A 17504-nucleotide genomic window follows, 5' to 3' on the forward strand; every position below is an offset into this window, starting at 1 on the left:
CGGCCGGCTGTCCACACACGGTCCCCAGCCGCCTGGGGGCAGCCGGGTGTCCATAAACGGTCCCCAGCAGCCCCTATTTCTCCTGTCAACTTCCCCCCACACTCTTTTCTTAGCCCGGCCTGCTTTAGGGCAGCATAGGATGAGCCCACCAGAGAACCAGACTCCTCCGGTAGGCCCTGGCTTCTCCATCAGGGGAGTTGAGAGTGCCAAGGTGAGGAGCATGATGATGATGATAGAAGTTAGCATCTGCTTTGTTTTCTTTTAATTCAAGCGTAAGTGTGCAGCCTGCCACCCACCCACCCCCAGGCTGCAATGCCATACTGCTAGCTTGCACTTGGAATGGGGCCTTTTAGTTTGGAGGAGGCCGAAGCTGGCCACTACCTCATGGCTGCTTCGGCAGCGATGTATCCATACTCAGTCCCCAGCTGCCCCTATTTGTCCCGGTGTGCCTTATACATAAGATTAAGCGCGCATACCAAAGCATTACCTGTGCCCTCCCCAGTGCATTTAGTGGAAAGGACAGCCTATTCCGCTGTAGTGTGTGTATGCCAAACCCCTGTTCATGGTACATGCGAAGATGCCTCCCACCCTGCACCTGTCGTTGCAGACTTGCGACTATCCCCGTTCAAGTCCTTGTCCCAGGGCAGAGTTCAATTGTACCTCTCCCATTCCTTGCAATGCAAGCGCAAGTATGCAGCCTGCCACCCACCCACCCACCCCCAGGCTGCAATACCATACTGCTTGCTTGCTTGCACTTGAAATTGGGCCTTTTAGGCATGTGGAGGCAGAATGTGGCCACCACGTCATGGCTGCATTGGCGGCCTGGCATCCATACTCAGTCCCCAGCCGCCAGGGAGCGGCCAGGTGTCCATATTCAGTCCCCAGCCACCAGGGAGCGGACGGTTGTTCATACTCAGTCCCCAGCCGTCCCACGGCCGGGTATCCACACACGGTCCCCAACCGCCCCTATTTCTCATGTCAACTTCCCCCCACACACTTTTCTTAGCCTGGCCTGCTTTAGGGCAGCATTGGACAAGCCCACCAGAGAACCAGACTCCTCCGGTGGGCCCCGGCTTCTCCATCAGGGGAGTTGAGAGTGCCAAGGTGAGGACCATGATGATGATGATAGTAGCATCTGCTTTGTTTTCTTGGAATGCAAGCGCATGTATGTAGTAGCGGCTAGGCCTGAGGTGGTCAGCGTTTTGGCGCATATCCTACCTCCTCCGAGGATTGCTGGATGTTTTCCTGTTACTATCCCAGTTCTATGACTCCCGTTAAAACAAAGCTTCAGGTGATAAATGATGGATGAGGTAGTGGCAAAGGAGAAAGAGCAGGAGGAACAGGGACCATTCACATCAATATCAGGCCAGTCAACCACATATGTCTTGTAGGATATATTTCTGTAACAAAAGGAGCGGTTCGGCTACACAGTTATAGGGCATATGTAGCGCCCCGAGGGTTCGGTCGCTACAGAGGTATTGCATCTCACCCAGAGGTGTGATATCTCACTTCTAGTTAAGGATGGAGTATGGCTCAGGACCCTAACACCCGCATTCACTACACCACATAGTAAAGCAGCAGTGATCACCACCAATAATCAAAGTTCAAATAATGTTTACAAAATATCAAAAAAAATGTATTCGACACATGGACATACCCACAGAACATCTAAAACACCATTAAAAAGGAATGAAGGACAACTTCCATTCCTGTTCAAACCCACTACTTCAGAAACCTTTCATGATCAAGACAAATCTTGGGTGCAAAACAATATACATGCATAGGATAACAAACAGGCTTGATGGTGACTCTGTGGTGGTCAACATTGCACTTGCCCGGGCATGAATTACCACAGAAACAAAATTAGTGTGTAAATGATGCAACAGTTAAACACTATTTGGAGTATACACAAAACCATATATTTTGGAACAACCCCACCGCTGAGAGCATCAGTGTGCAGTAATAGATATCCCACCCAGGAGGCTCTGGCGGTCTTCAAACATACAAACAAACAATATAATAATAATAATAATGCTGCTGTTATGAACAAGCTGTGCTGAACACAGGTTGCTGTATAAACCCAATAAGGGCCAATCCAAGGAAATAGCCAGGCGATAATACCCAAAGCTGAAAAGGCCTATTTGGCCAAACGCTGTGGAGGGATCTTAATGGCCCTCTGATCCACTACTACAATAGCCCCTCACGATTAGAATACTTATTATAATTATGATATTGTACATTTAACAGTCACGCACAGGTTTTGTGGAGGCTCTGTGACGATCAATGTTACGCAAGCCCTAAATATCGTGGGAGCGAGAAGATGTGGCTGTTGGTTGTGGCACATTTTCACCTTGGCCACGGCCCCATCCTCTGCACGCACCATCACCAGAACGTCCAGTTCCACGTCCCTTGCCGCGCGCCTTGCCCATTGTAAAGGAAGTAAAATAGCTTACACTCACACTATCAATGGAAAAAGGGTAATAAAAAGTAGATTAGAACTGTGGAAGAGGAAAACCACAGTTCTATTTCTTTGGCCTACACCCGAATCTTTTAAACAATCTGAACAATCAGGGAGAAACTATTACGGTTTTTCTTTACGGAAAAAATACCAAAAGCTGAATAATAGAGATTTTTTACCGTGGAATGGCACAACCACAGTTATTGTTTACTGGGGTATACCATAAAAATTTAAATAGATATACTTGCGGCTGAACAGTGAGCGTCACACTCAAACTGTTTTTTTTTAGGTAAAAATGGCCCAAAAGTGGATAATACAGAGGTTTGAACCGTGGAACTGCAAAACCACACTTGTATTTCTCGGGCCTACACCAGACTATTTTCAACAGATATATTTGTGTCTGAACAATCAGGAGACACTACTGTTTTTCTTTACAGCAAAAAAGCAGGATAATACAGAGATTTGACCCGTGGAACTGCAAAACCGCAGTTATAATTTACTGGTGTATACCAGACTTTTTTAAATATATATATTTGTGGCTGAACAGTGAGCGACACATTCAAACTTTTTTTTTTTTTAGATACAAACGTCCCAAAAGTGGATAATACAGAGGTTTGAACTGTGGAACTGCAAAACCACACTTTATTTCTCTAGCCTACACCAGACTATTTTCAACAGATGTATTTCAGCAACAGGAGCACACAGGACTGTAATGCAGCATTTGTTGGTACAACCACTGCGTCTCCTATACAGCCTGCCTGCCTGATATCTGGGATGGATAGTAGTCCTGAGAAGGACTGTTTGCTTGATCTGGCAGCCTTTACAGACCCTACACTAACTATTTTGCAGGATATATCTCTCCCTAAATCAGCAGCGCTGTCCCTACACTGTCTGATCCGGAGCGACTGTGTCCAAGATGGCGGCACCCGGTTTTAAATACTCGAGGTGACACTGTGCGGCCAGCCAATCACTGTAATGCCCACAAACAACATGGTTAAGGCATTACAGTGACTCGCTGGCAATCCCTGCATCCCTGCGCCAAACATGCAGGGCGGAGACCCGAGCTCCTGCCGAGGAACCCGGAAATTCTCGGTGCTCGCCGAACATCCCGAGTAGCGTGATGCTCGGGTGAGTACCGAGCAGTGTCGATCATGCTCGCTCAACACTACTCTTTCCCTCATTTCTTTGTATCACTCCTCCTGTGCCCTCCGTTCTGCATATGACCTAAGAAAGACATCCTCAATCAGAATCTCACAACTCCGTCTCCGTTCCAGTTTTCTATAATGCTCAAAATGCGTACAATGTGATGGTCAAGGTAAAGGCAGGGGAACATAATGTCTGCCTTGTGTGCCAGATTGCCAACAGCCAAGACTTCCCTGTTCTCACCAAAAGCACGACTGTCTATGTTCTCTTCCTCCTCCTCCTCATTATCACCCAATCCGCGTTGAGATGAAATGAGGCTGGGATGGCTAGCATCTCCCTGTATAGTTCCTTGCTAAGCCTGCAATGCCTCCTCTTTAATTGTGAGCAGCGAGAGTTTCAGCAGACAAACAAGTGGGATGGTGACACTAATTATGGCGTCATCGCCGCTCACCATCTTGGTGGAGTCCTCAAAGTTTTGGAGGAGTACACAGTTGTCAGACATCCATGCCCACTCATCAGCTCTTATGTGCGGAGGCTGACCTGAATGCCGACGGACGTGTTGAAGCTGGTACTCAACAACTGCTCTCTACTGCTCAAAATCATTCCAAACATCTGCAACATTGATTTCCAATGCGTAGTCACATCGCACACCAGTCGGTGAACTTGAAGCTGCAAATGTTGTTCAAGCCCTGCCAGGGCGGCGGAATCTGTAGCTGACTTTCTGAAATGGGCACACACATGGCGTACTTTCACAAGCAACTCTGGCAGATCTGTGTAGATTTTGAGAAACTGCAGAACCACTAAGTTGAGTGCATGGACCAGGCATGGTACATATGGGAGCTTGCCTAGCTTCAGAGCCGCCACCAGGTTCTCTGATACAGCTTTCAACAACTCTGCAACGGTGTGCAGTTTGTCACCTAAGCAAGAAGTTTAAGTAAATAATCTGGAATATTTCCTGAAAAAATTAATCAAGTGATGGAGATGGAAGCTGAAAAGGAGGAGATGGTGGTGCAGGAGCTGTAGAATGTAGCGGTAACCATGATTGATCCAGGGCCCGCAGTCCTCTGCATCGGGAGGACGTGTTCCGTCCCAGAGTTCCACTGGGTCCCGGCTTCCACAATATTAACCCAGTGGAATGCGTCAGTGAGATGTACCGTCCCTGGACACATTCACCTGTCCACTTGTTTGTGGTTAGGCGGTCATTCCCACTTAAGTGCACTGGGGAGGGCACGGGCACGAGTAATGTTCTGGGACCGGCGCTTGTGGAAGGCGGAGATGATACCGGAAGAAATAGTGGCGGATGGAGACCAAGTATGGACACCCGGTTGTGGAAAGTTTTCACATCCACGAGCCTAAAAGGCAGCATTTCAAGTGCAAGCAAGCAGTCCAGAAATGTGGCAGATTAATATTGTGGCCTGTGGGTGGGTGGTTAGCTGCATACTTGCGCTTGCATTCCAAGTAAAACAAAGCTAAGGAGATGGATGATCCAACCATCATGAATAATTTGGTCATTGAATAGGAAACCGAGCACAATATTAACCCAGTGATATGCGTCAGTGAGATATGCCGTCCCTGGCCACACTCACTTGGCCACGTGTTTGTGGTTAGGCGGTCCTTCCCACTTAAGTACACTGAGGAGGGCATGGGTAATGTTCTGGTACTCACGCTTGTGGAAGACGGAGACGATACCGGTAGCAACAGTGGCGGCTGGGGACTGAGTATGGACACCCGGCCGCCGCTACCATGAGGTTTTGGCAAGTTTCCGTTTCCACGAGCCTAAAAGGAAACATTTCAAGTGCAAGCAGTCTAGAAATGTTGCAGTTTAGTATTGCGGCCTGTGGGTGGGTGGGTGGCTGGCTGCATACTTGCGCTTGCATTCCAAGGACTGTGGTAGGGACAACTGAATGCTGCAAAGGGACAAGGACGTGGACGGTGATGGTTGCAAGTCTGCAATGACAAGTGCAGGGCGGGAAGCATCTTTGCATGCGCCATGGACAGTGGATTGGCGTGCACACACACCAGCAGAAGAGGCAGTGGTGTCACCCGCAGACACTGTTTCTGAACCTTGGTGTTCGGCCCAGCTAGTCAGGTGCTTTGCTGTCATGTACCAGAGCATGCTGGTGGTGGTCAGGCTGGTAATTTTGGTGCTCTTGCTGATGCTGGCCTGGCAGATGTTACAAATGGCCTTTTTGGGGTTATCTAAACAGTCTTTAAAAAAGAACCAGACTCGGGAAGACCTAACAGTTGTTCTGGCAACTTCGGTTGTGTTAGTGTTCCGAGTAGCTATTGCCCGCCTTGTGTCTGTGGCCACCACACTGCTTGTTCCTGCCTGTTGTCGTGCTACGCCTCCCTTCCTCTCTGTGCTCCTGTCCTCACTCTACATGTCCCCTTGCCAGGTTGGGTTAGTGACTTAATCGTCCACCGCTTAGTTTTCCACTTCCGCATCCTGGTCCTCCTCCTGACTTTCTGTCCATTGTGTCTCATCATTATCCACCTCTTGTGACAGTATTTGCACTTTTCCACTGTCACCTTCGGGTGGCCATGGCTGCTCAAATCCCTACATGTTATTTTCTGTTGCCCTGCTCAAAGCTTGCCAGTCGAGAGGACCAAATTTATCGATGGAAAAGTGAACAGCTCTTGGGGTAACCCTGGACTCTAATCTCTCCTTCCAACTACACATCCAAGCTCTTTACACTTCCGAGCGGACCGAGCGAGAGGCTAGAATCTATAAATGGAAAGATGACTAATACAGCTCTTCGGAGTGTCCAAGTGTGGGATCAGTTGTCTCAGGGCACTCGGAATGGTGGGAGGAAGGAGGATCAGGATGAGGAAGATGCCGACTCCAAGTAAAAAAAAACTCCCGTATCCGCATATTCCTTAACCACGAATCTACAAATCCACTAGTGCACGCACTCATCATCTCCCTTCTTGATGACTGCAACCTCCTGCACTGTGGCCTCCCTTCTAACACTCTCGCATTTCTCCAATCTATCCTAAACTCTGTTGCCCGACTAATCCACCTGTCCCCTCACTATTCCCTGACCTCTCTTCTCTGTCAATCCCTTCACTGGCTCCAGTTCAAAACCCTAACTTTCGCATGCAAAGCTATCCACAACCTGTCTCCTCCATACATCTGTGACCTAGTCTCTCGGTACTTACCTGCACGCAACCTCCGATCCTTACAAGATCTCCTTCTCTACTCCCCTCAATTCTCCTCTTCCCACAATCGCATACAAGATTTCTCTTGTGCATCCCCTCTTCCCTGGAACTCTCTACCCCACCATTTCTGACTCTCGCCTATTGGTGAAACCTTCAAAAAGCACCTGAAGACGCACCTCTTGCGACATGCGTACAACCTACAGTAACCCTCACTCCACCATACCGCTGCATGACCAGCTCTATCCTCACCTACTGTATCCTCACCAATCCCTTGAAGACTGTGAGCCCTCACGGGCAGGGTCCTCTCCTCTCCTGTACCAGTCGCTGTCACGTTTGTTCAAGATTATTGTAGTTGTTTTTGCGATCTACACCCTTTATTCACATGCAAGGCGCTATGGAATAAATGGCAATAAAGTAATAATAATAATGTGGTCCAGACTCACATCTACTGAGACTGGACCATGTGGAACACAGGCTGGTGGTGATGGCAAACTGACTGGAAACTTTATATGCTATTCAACCAACAACCTTTTCACACTGCTCTGGCTTCAAGAGTAGTGTTCCGTGGCCCTTTAGAAATTGGGACAGGAAGTTAGACATGACGTGGCTGTTTGTTGTGCTCCCTCAGCAGGCACAGTTTCATCTTGCCCACGACCTCTACGTGCACTATCACCATAACCATAACGTCCACTTCCATATCCCTTTACACACACCTTGCCCATCTTAAATGGAGTTTAAGATTTGTCACGTTGCCAAAAATGTCTGTATTATTACCGCAGTAATGTAGGATCATGTCTGATAAGATGACCTCAGTTTTAAGCAGTGCCCTGGGGGTCAGAGATGCTTCCAGGGATCTTCCCCATGCTGTTCCCATGTTTCTCAGCACTGTATGAATGTGTCTGATCATGTCTCACACACCACATGGCCAGATAAGGTAGTAAAATATTAAAATGACATTTCCCGGTGAATGCATTTTTCTTTGTTGACAACAATACAAAAGTGCAAAAACACATCAAAAACGTTACGTGTGAACATAGCCCAAGATGTGGAGGAGCATTTTTGTTTTTGTATAATTATTTTGCCTTATATACAGTTATGCTCAAAAGTTTACATACCCCGGCAGAATTTTTCCTTTCTTGGCCTTGTTTCAGAGAATATGAATGATAGCAAAAAAACTTTCACCACTCATGGTTATTGGTTGAATGAAGCCATTTATTGTCAACCTACTGTGTTTTCTCTTTTTAAATCTTAATGACAACCAAAAACATCCAAATGACCCTGATCAAAAGTTCACATACCCCATTTCTTAATACCGTGTATTGCCCCCTCTAACATTAATGACAGCTTCAAGTCTTTTGTGGTAGTTGTGGATGAGGTTCTTTAATTTCTCAGAGGGTAAAGCTGCCCATTCTTCTGGCAAAAAGCTTCCAGTTTCTGTAAATTCCTGGTCTGTCTAGCAGAGTGGCGCAATGATATTGAGGTCAGGAGAGTGAGATGGCCACTCCAGAACCTGCACTTTGTTCTGCTGTAGCCAATAACAGGTGGACTTGGCCATGTGTTTTCGATCGTTGCCATGTTGGATGACAACATGCGGTGAGGATGTTACCTTTAGCAGCCATTCAAACCCATTTGTGTCAAATTCTGTGCATGTTATGAGGCCAAAATCACCAGGGTATGTGAACTTTTGATCAGGGTCATTTGGATGTTCTTGGTTGTCATTAAGATGTAAAAAGAGAAAACACAGTAGTTTGACAATAAATGGCTTCACCCAACCAATAACCATGAGTGGAGAAAAGGTTTTTTTTGTTCATATTCTCTGAAACAAGACCAAGAAAGGAAAAATTCTGCATGGGTATGTAAACTTTTGAGCACAACTGTACAAGTCATTATGTGCCATGCAGAAGTAGTGCTGTTGCTTAAAAATCATCCAGCTACTGTTACAAATAACACAAGCACAGGAGACAGGAAGTGTTGTGCTTCAGAAGCATCCAGCAACTAGAGGGGTTAACACAGTCACAGGAGACAGGGAGAGTATTAGCAGAACCCCAGGGGGATTGTGACAAACTTGTTATTGTAGTCTGGCTGGAGCCGAAGAGAAAGGTGGTGTGTTATCTGGATCTCACAAAAGGCAACTGAAAAGGATTCAGATCAGGAGAGGAACTAAGCACAGGTCAGATAAACTCCCTGAACTAATAGTGCAGAGTATTATCGGGCAGGACGATAAGGACTGGAAGGAATTGTGTCACAGGGATCATCTCCCTCATCAAACCCTCCCCATCCTCCATCTCCAAGCAGGTTAAAGAATGCTGTGTACTATTGTGTCCTTGTGAAGGAAAAGTCTGTGGTTGTGTATGCATAGAAGTGTGCTGCTAAGAGATCTAATCTATGCTGAATTATGCTACTGAAGAGACTGTAATACTGTGCCTTGTGAAGAAACTACTGTATTGTTACTGGAGCCAGTTGCTCAAGAAACTCAGACTGTACTGTAATGAAGATTGTTGCTGAGTAATATCCCTGAATTGCACTGGCCGTGCTTCAGATTAAATTCCACTGTTAAACTGTTGAAAAAGACTCTAGTCAGATGTGTCTGGTCAGCAATTGAATCTATCGTGTGCCTGAGAGAAGCTGCAGCATATGGGTAACGGTTCCCCCAGGATTCCAAAGAATTCATGAAACCCGTCTCTCCCTATCTGAACCTAGCGGCGTGCGTGTAACAATTACCCTGGAAAGGATGTTCCTTAACATTTTTCCCAGGAAAATCCATTTTGGTTTCGTTTTTGTATGTTTTATTGTCAGTCAGTAAAAGTGGCGTAATACCTCTAACAATATTGTTGGCAGCAGTGACCTGGGAATCGGAGATGCTTCCAGGGGTCTTTCCCATGTCATTTGAGCACTGTTCCCATCGATTTAGGCAATTTTCAGGCCCTCTGCAGACCGCCCAAGGGAGCCACTGGAAAAATGCTCGAGTTTCCCATAGACTTACATTGGGCTCATTACTTGGACCGAGTACTTGATCATTCCAATTTGCTTGACTCGAGCAACGAGTACCTGAGCATTTTAGTGCTCGATCATCACTACTTAAGAAACATTGGTTACTTTTATCTAGGAAATACCCCACATTGATTCTTTTAAAAAAATCGATACAAACAATGCTGAGCACCCCTAGGATGGGTAATTCACATGATTGGGATGCTCATGTTGTGGTAATATGTTGAAGGGAGATTCATTTTCTCGTACCTGAAGTTGTAAGAGGTACATAAATAGAGATAGATATTTTTGTTCATCACGTTTTGTAATCTATTATCGGATTTATGCAAACTCCAATATTCCATATTTTCTTTCAGAGACATATTGCAGGGGCAATATTTCCCTTACAGGGACAAAATATGTCTAGTGTAAATGTAGAACATTTCTCCTGAAAGGACAATGTATTTCCTGGGAACAAAAGACTTCCTGCTTTAATCACCGTTTCAATCTATAGCTCTTTGTCTATGCACAATCAACATCATTAGTATTGCCAGGGTAAGTTGTTGTCACAGGTGTGTCAGAAGTGTCAGTCCCCATGCCATGGGTTGCAGGAGATCTCTATGTTTGGCATTGCAGACACCTTCCTAGAGGCTGTCTCTAGGACCCAGAGGCTACCTTCCTTTGGATAATTAACACCCTGGCCATATAAATACCTGCTGAATTCCAGAGGGAGGTGCCGGCGATATTCATTACTCCGTGTGAAGGCTTTAGCAAGAGCAGTTCTGCTTACTTTCTGAAGCTTGAGGACGTGTGTGCATTTGTCTGGAGTCGTCTAAAGCTAATCAATTTCCCCGTTTGTCCTCCCTTGTTGTCTTTAGTGTTCAATGGAAATCAACTAGTGCTCATCTCCTCCCTTCCCTAGCCTTAGCCAAGCGCCAGGGAAAGACAGGGCTAGGTACACGTGCAGCGATTGGTGAAAAGCCAATATAGGGTCGTTAGGGGTGACAGGGTGACACTAGACCAGCCTAGGAGATCTCCACTCTCCCCTTTCTGGGAGTCTGGGCTCCCTTTCCCTCTTCCATTTGAGTTGCAATAAGTCTTTCCCATACCTTGCGTGACATTATCGCTGGCCGAGCACATTTTGAAAAGGAAAAAATAAAGAACTGACACTTTGTTTTTTTTTCCTCTGTGTGTTTTTGGGCTTTGACCTTTTTTTTTTTTTTCTTTCTCCCTTGGTATGGGTTCAGTTGCAGAGCTCACAGAGCAGTTCCGCTGTCTGTCTCTGGAGGTGAATGACCTCCACTGTGAGGTTCAGCATCAGCATCAGCGACTACAGGTCGCCAATGTGGGGGTCTCTGCAAGTAGGCCTGTCGAGCCTGAACCTAAGGTTGCCCTCCCGGACAGGTTTTCAGGAGGTAGGGACAAGTTTTTTGTATTCAAAGAGGCCTGCAAACTGTATTTTAAACTTCATCCTTACTCCTCCAGAAACAAGGAGCAACAGGTTGGAATTATGATCTCTCTACTATAGGGAGATCCTGAGTCGTGGGCGTTTTCTTTAGCGAAGGGCTCGGTTTGTCTCCAGTCTGTGGAGGGTTTTTTCGGGGCTCTGGCCCTCATCTATGATGACTAGTGTTGAGCCACCCCGTAGTGTTCGAGTTCGGTTCGGTTCGTTGAACACCCGTATGTTCGCCGAACTGTTCGTCGAACACCATTAAAACCAATGGCAGGCAAACAAAAACACATAGAAACACATAGAAAACACATAGAAAACACTTCAAAGGTGTCCAAAAGCTGACAAACTGCTCAGAAGACACAACTAACACATGGAAAAGTGACAAGTACATATAGTCATGCGAAAAGAAAAGAGGTGGAGGAGTAAAAGGAGGGGGAGACACAGATATAGGCATGTTATGCCCTTCTAAAATCAAGAAAGGCTGGAGTAAAAATCTAAAATCAGCCTACCAACACCCAGACGTCGTGACAAGAAAATTTAAAAAAAGAAATATCTTTAGGTTGAATGGCGGTTCCATTCAGAACACTTTCCTTACAAGACGTAGTGGTATCCCCATTGTGAGTTGTGCCAAAAACGGAACCCAATACATTCGGACTAATCCACCATTTGTCATATCCAAGGGGCTGGTCCGTAAATGATAAAATCGACGCACAACCAAGTACAGTAGTATATACTGTACATCCTTTGACAAGGCAATCAGGAGGATCAAGAAGTTGGGAAGGGTCACCCTAATGGCCAAAACAAACATTGATGCGGCGTTCCGGTTACTTACTACCTGTGCCTCCGAATAGTGTCCACCTATTGGGCTGCTTCAGGGAAGGAGCATACTATATAGATTGCTGTTTGCCCATGGGGTGCTCCAGATCCTGATCACTATTTGAGGCGTTTAGTTGCTTCCTCGAATGGGTTGTAATGGACATTTCTAGGTGGGCACATATTATCCATTACCTCGACAACTTCTTATGCCTGGGCCCAAAAGATTCGCCACAGTGTGAATACACGCGGTAGTCCACCTGTGAGAAGCAGAGAACTGGAGGGAGAAGCGGACACAACAGAGCCGAGGGGTTAGATGGATAACGGAAGAAGGAAAGAGGGCGAGGGAGGTAAGGGAGTACAGTGGAAGGCCGACCTGAGCTCCCCCACGTTCCTGCTGGGCGGGGAACAGCCCTGGGAAAAAAAGCCGCTTGTGCATCCCTTTGAGGTTACGGGCGCGAGCGGGCAGAGGAACTACGCTGGAGAGCGAAGTCGACACGGCCAGTCGGTCGCTGCCCGTGCGACCTCCGTGTCGCCGGGCTTGTGCCAGAGCTGCGGTGGACCCTGACGGCCAGCCCCCCCTCTCCCAATACTGGTGCCTGTCCGCTGGTGGGTCGAGCCCCCCCGCGGCGAGGGGGAGTAACATCTGCAGAAGAAAGACCATCTTCCAGCCAAACTAAGATGTCTACTTCTATTCGTGGCCAATGTGATACGATCCCTTTCTTACGGACACGCCCATCGCTACAAATTCCAGATGAGGCACAAAAACAGCAGGTGCTTCAATGGATATCAAGTGCTCCTTCAAGTGGGCTCTCCTCAACTTCAACATCACAAATACTCCAGTCCTCAGAGGTGTCACGCCAATCGCACTTGCTTCCTCACATCTCCCAAGTCTCCAGCTGCCCGTCTGAGTATGGGGTAACACAGATGATTGAGTCTGCACAGCTGTTTACTCATACTATAGCCTGGGAAATAGAGGTCTGCTCCAGAGCTTCTGTTAATCCAGATGAGGAAATGATCTGCACTGATGCCCAGAATCTTTATGAGTCGGATCCAGGACCAGATGAAGAAGGTTTTGAGCATAATGTAGACCCTCGATCCCAAACTGTAACTCCTGTTGGTGGAGACAATGATGAAGACGATGATGTGACTCAAATACCTGATTGGAGCGACAACTTGACTTTTCGGTCAGGGCAGGAAGAGGTTGGCTCTGAGGACGACGGGTGTGAGAGCACACAGGGGTGATGATGACGAGGTTGGAGATCCCACTTACTGTCAACCCACAGTCAGCCAGTCGATGAGGTCAGCAGAGGAGGTGGAGGAGGATGTAACTAGCCCAGGGGATGGGGATGACTCGGTACCCGGGCCTTTGCCTGGCCTTTGGGATGTCGCAGTGGTCGGCTCCCGGGCCCGTACCCTGGGGTCACTCTTTAAAAGGGTGGATAATTGTTAATTTTATAAGAGTTCGTGACGCCACCTGTGGTATCTGGAGAGAAGCACCAGCGCTGCAGTAGTCCACTGAGGCCGGTGATAAGGCAGCTCGATGGTATAGCTCCCCACAGTTGGAGCTAGGCCTCAGAAAAGCGTATGCAGGGGGAATGCAGGACAGGCGAGACCCAGCTGGGTCAGAGCAAGAACGGGAACGGACACGGTAGTCACTTCAGTACCTTTTACTGGTGGAAATTCAGGCACATCCCGGAGCACTGTAGGGTGAAGGGTGCATATCAGGATCCTCCCCAATGAGCGGGTGTAGGGCCTCCTGTTTCTTGCCTCTGCGTAGTAAGTTTCTGACCTGCCCGGAGCTAGGCCTAACTTTGTCTCTGTCCTGCGCTGGCTGACCTTGTGGTAGGGCCTTGTCTTGGAGTTCATGCTCCCAGTATGGGGGGCCTAAGCGTCTCCTGGCTCTATTACGTATCAGCACCTTAGCGATCCTGGGACTTGTAGTTCTCCAGGGATTCCGGTTATGCCTTACTGGGTCATAGAGATCCCGGTAAGCTCGGATCCGGTGTCCGGTAAATGCTTCGGGGTGAGCTGGTTAAGCTCCTCTGCCCCCTATGTACTAACTCTCCACTCACCTTCGGCCTACTCGGGCCCTCATTAGGCTATACACACTAACGGCAGCTTGCCGCGCTTCACCGATCTTATGGCACCGGCACACCTTAAGCTCTAACTGGGCTCCCTGAATCTAGCTAACAGGAGCCTCGTGCTCCACTGCTGAACTATTAACTGAGTCCTCTAGACTAAACTGAGCTCCACTGCAGACTGACCTCTCTTAGGCTTCTCTACTGCAGGAACTCTTCAGAGGAACAGAACTGCTTAGCTCCACCTTCCCTATTTATATCCCTAACGGTCTCCCTCTGCTGGTCTGAGGTGGAAGGTGGAGATGTGTGAATGTTTATGGGGGCCTCTTGTGGAGGATTCCATCAATGCACTCTTCTAGGATCTGTGATACCAAGCGCAGCGGGGCATCACAGATGCTATTGATGACGAGGTTAGGTTGCACCTTCCTGGACAGAGATGGAGTACTGGAAGCACGTCAACAACTGCATCCTCAACCACAACTCTGCCTCTGACCACAAGCCGTAGTGGCTCTTCAGGTCGAATGGGCTCTAAGCCTTGCATAGCCTGGGCATTTTTTCAGATCGAAAAGGATGACCCAACTCGTGTTATCTGTAATATTTGTCACCAAAAGCTAAGTAGAGGCCAAAAAATCCATAATTTCAGTACTTCATGCATGAACCGTCACATGGATATGAAGCATAAGTTGCAGTGGGAAGCTCACCCTTGCTACAATGCGGCCTAGCGGGCCGGGCCAACCACCGTCTGCCCCATCATGTGCATCCGCAGCCTCTTCATCCTCTGTGACTGGGGGGGACAGCAGTCACACATGTTTTTGGATGCAGACCTGCCACCTCTTTACCTGCAACAGCCAGTGTGATTGGCAGGTCATCATTTCATTTGGAAGTGGAAACACCAGCTGGTGTTGAGCGCTCTCCGACATCGAGAGCACCACCTTTGGATCAAGGCAACCTAACTTTTCCGCCTGCATCTTCCTCACAGACCGGCAAGTTTGCCGGGGACACCCTACTCAACCCCGTCTAAGCACAATAGCCAGCCCTCGGTCCCTCAGATGTGGACAAGTAAAAGACCATTTCCTCCTAGCCATGACAAAGCTAAGAGGTTGAATTTCACCATCTGCAAGATGTTGGCTACAGAAATGCTGCCTTTCCGCCTGGTGGACACAGAGGATTTTCGAGACCTTATGTCCGTCGCAGTGCCCCAGTACCAGATGCCCAGTCGGCACTACTTCTCAAAGAAAGGTGTGCCTGCGCTCCACCAGCATGTCGCACACAACATCACCGCTTCTTTGAGAAACTCTGTGTGTGACAGGGTGCATTTCACCACAGACACTTGGGCGAGTAGGCATGGACAGGGGCGTTACATGTCGCTGACTGGGCACTGGCTAACTATGGTGACAGCAGGACAAGGGGCTGCTGTCCAAGTCTTGCCGTCCCCACGAGTTGTGCATCAATCCTCTTTATCTAGAAGTTCCTCCACTGCTTCTGCCTCCTCAACCTCCTCTGGGTCCTCCACCTGCACCCAAAGCCTGTCTGGTAATGCCAACCGCTTTCTAACTGCGCAGAAGGAATCCTGCACACCTCCTTACTATGCTGGCAGCAGGGCTCAACGGCATCAGGCGGTGTTTACTTTGAAATGTCTGGGAAATGTGAGTCACACAGCTGAGGAGTTGTGGTCAGCTCTGGAGACCCAGTTTCTTGAATGGTTGTCTCCACTGGACCTGCAACCAGGGAAGGCCGTGTGCGACAATGCTGCAAACCTTGGTGCGGCCCTTCGCCGGGGCAATGTCACACACGTGCCTTGTATGGCTCACGTGTTGAACCTGGTTGTCCAGCAATTTTTAGCCCACTATCCCGGACTAGATGGCCTTCTGCAGAGGGCACGGTCGCTGTGTGCTCACTTCCGCCGTTCGCATCCCGCAGCTCAATGACTTACATCTCTAAAGAAGTCGTTGGGCCTGCCAGTTCACCGGCTGAAATGCGATGTGCTGACACAGTGGAATTCAGCTCTGCACATGTTGCAGCGACTGTGGCAGCACCGACAAGCCCTGGTGCAATACGTTCTGATGTATAGCCTGCGCCAACGAGATCCAGAGGTGGGGCAAATCACGCTGCAGGAGTGGTCTCAGATCAGGGACCTATGAAGTTGACCCGCCCCCTGGGCCATGGGGTACCCGGAGCCGGGCTGGTAGACGCTGGGGGTTGTAGTCACTGTGGCGGCGACCCGGTCCGTGACCCAGGGCGGTCAATCCAAGGGTAATTTCTATATATATGGGTTTTATAATGTCCGACTACGCCACCTGTGGAGTGTGGCCAAAGGGGCCGCCGCTGCGGAATAGTCCTCTGAAGCTGGTGGTTTTGCAGCAATGGTATTATTACTCCCCACAGGAAGAGTGTAGCTTCAGGGCAGTGTGATGGTGGTTGTAGTGCAGGGAGTCAGTAATGAACACAGAGTCTGTGTGATGCAGTCCCAAGATCTTTGCTCACAGTTGTTGCAGTCCAGAGCAATCTCCCCCGTCATGCTGTGCGTACTCCGTGAGGGGCTCAGTCCACCCCCAGATAGCTCCGGAGTACTTAGCAGGACCCCCTTCTGTGTGTCCTTTCTCTGGCCTTCTCCCTGCACCTCACACCCAGTGACACTTCTATCCGGTATCCTCGGGCCTTGGCGGGCGAAGTGTGTTCCGTCCCCTGGGTCCTATGTGGCTACCTTCTTAATGAGACTGGTGTGGACTCTGGCCTGCAGTACATGAAATTCTGCAGCCTCCGGTTTCTAGTTGAGCCTTGCTGTTTCTCTGCTAGTTGAGGGACCGGTTCCCCTCATCTGGCCTGACCCCTCTACCTCCTGGTAGCAGCGGGCGTACGGGTGGCCTTCTGCGCGGCCCATACCCCTAGGGTCCCTTTGGTTCCTCGAGCCTTCCTGCTCCCACTCCTCTCTTCTCTCCTTCAGTCCTGGGCCTTCCAGGCTAGGCCCGCCTCTGGAGCAGAGCTCATGCAGAGCCTCTGCTCCTGTCACTTCTCCTCTGACTGGCTTGCTCTTTCTAAGATTGCTTCCTATTTATACTCTCCCTGTCATGTGCTCCCCTAAGCTGCTTTCTCCATCCACACCCACTACATAGGACCCTCCCACCAGCTAGGGACCTGGGACTGTGCTCTCCCTTAGGAGCAATCTCGCCCTACCCCCACTGCGGGTATGTGTTGGATGCAGGTGTTAGGGTCCCGAGCCATACTCCTTCCTTACCTGAGGGTGAGATACCACTCCTCTGGGTGAGATGCAGTACCTCTGTGGCAACTGAACCCTCAGGGGCACCACACACCCTTCTGCACAGTTTTGAAATGGCGACGAAGATGTTTAGTGCTGACGACGATGCCATTATCAGCATGACTATTCTGGTGATTTACATGCTGGAGCACACGTTAAACAGAAATCAGAGTC

The sequence above is a fragment of the Phyllobates terribilis genome, unplaced genomic scaffold (genome assembly GCF_046119375.1).
Source record: "Phyllobates terribilis strain yellow unplaced genomic scaffold, ASM4611937v1 Scaffold_3__8_contigs__length_932513732, whole genome shotgun sequence".
Classification (NCBI taxonomy): Eukaryota; Metazoa; Chordata; class Amphibia; order Anura; family Dendrobatidae; genus Phyllobates; species Phyllobates terribilis.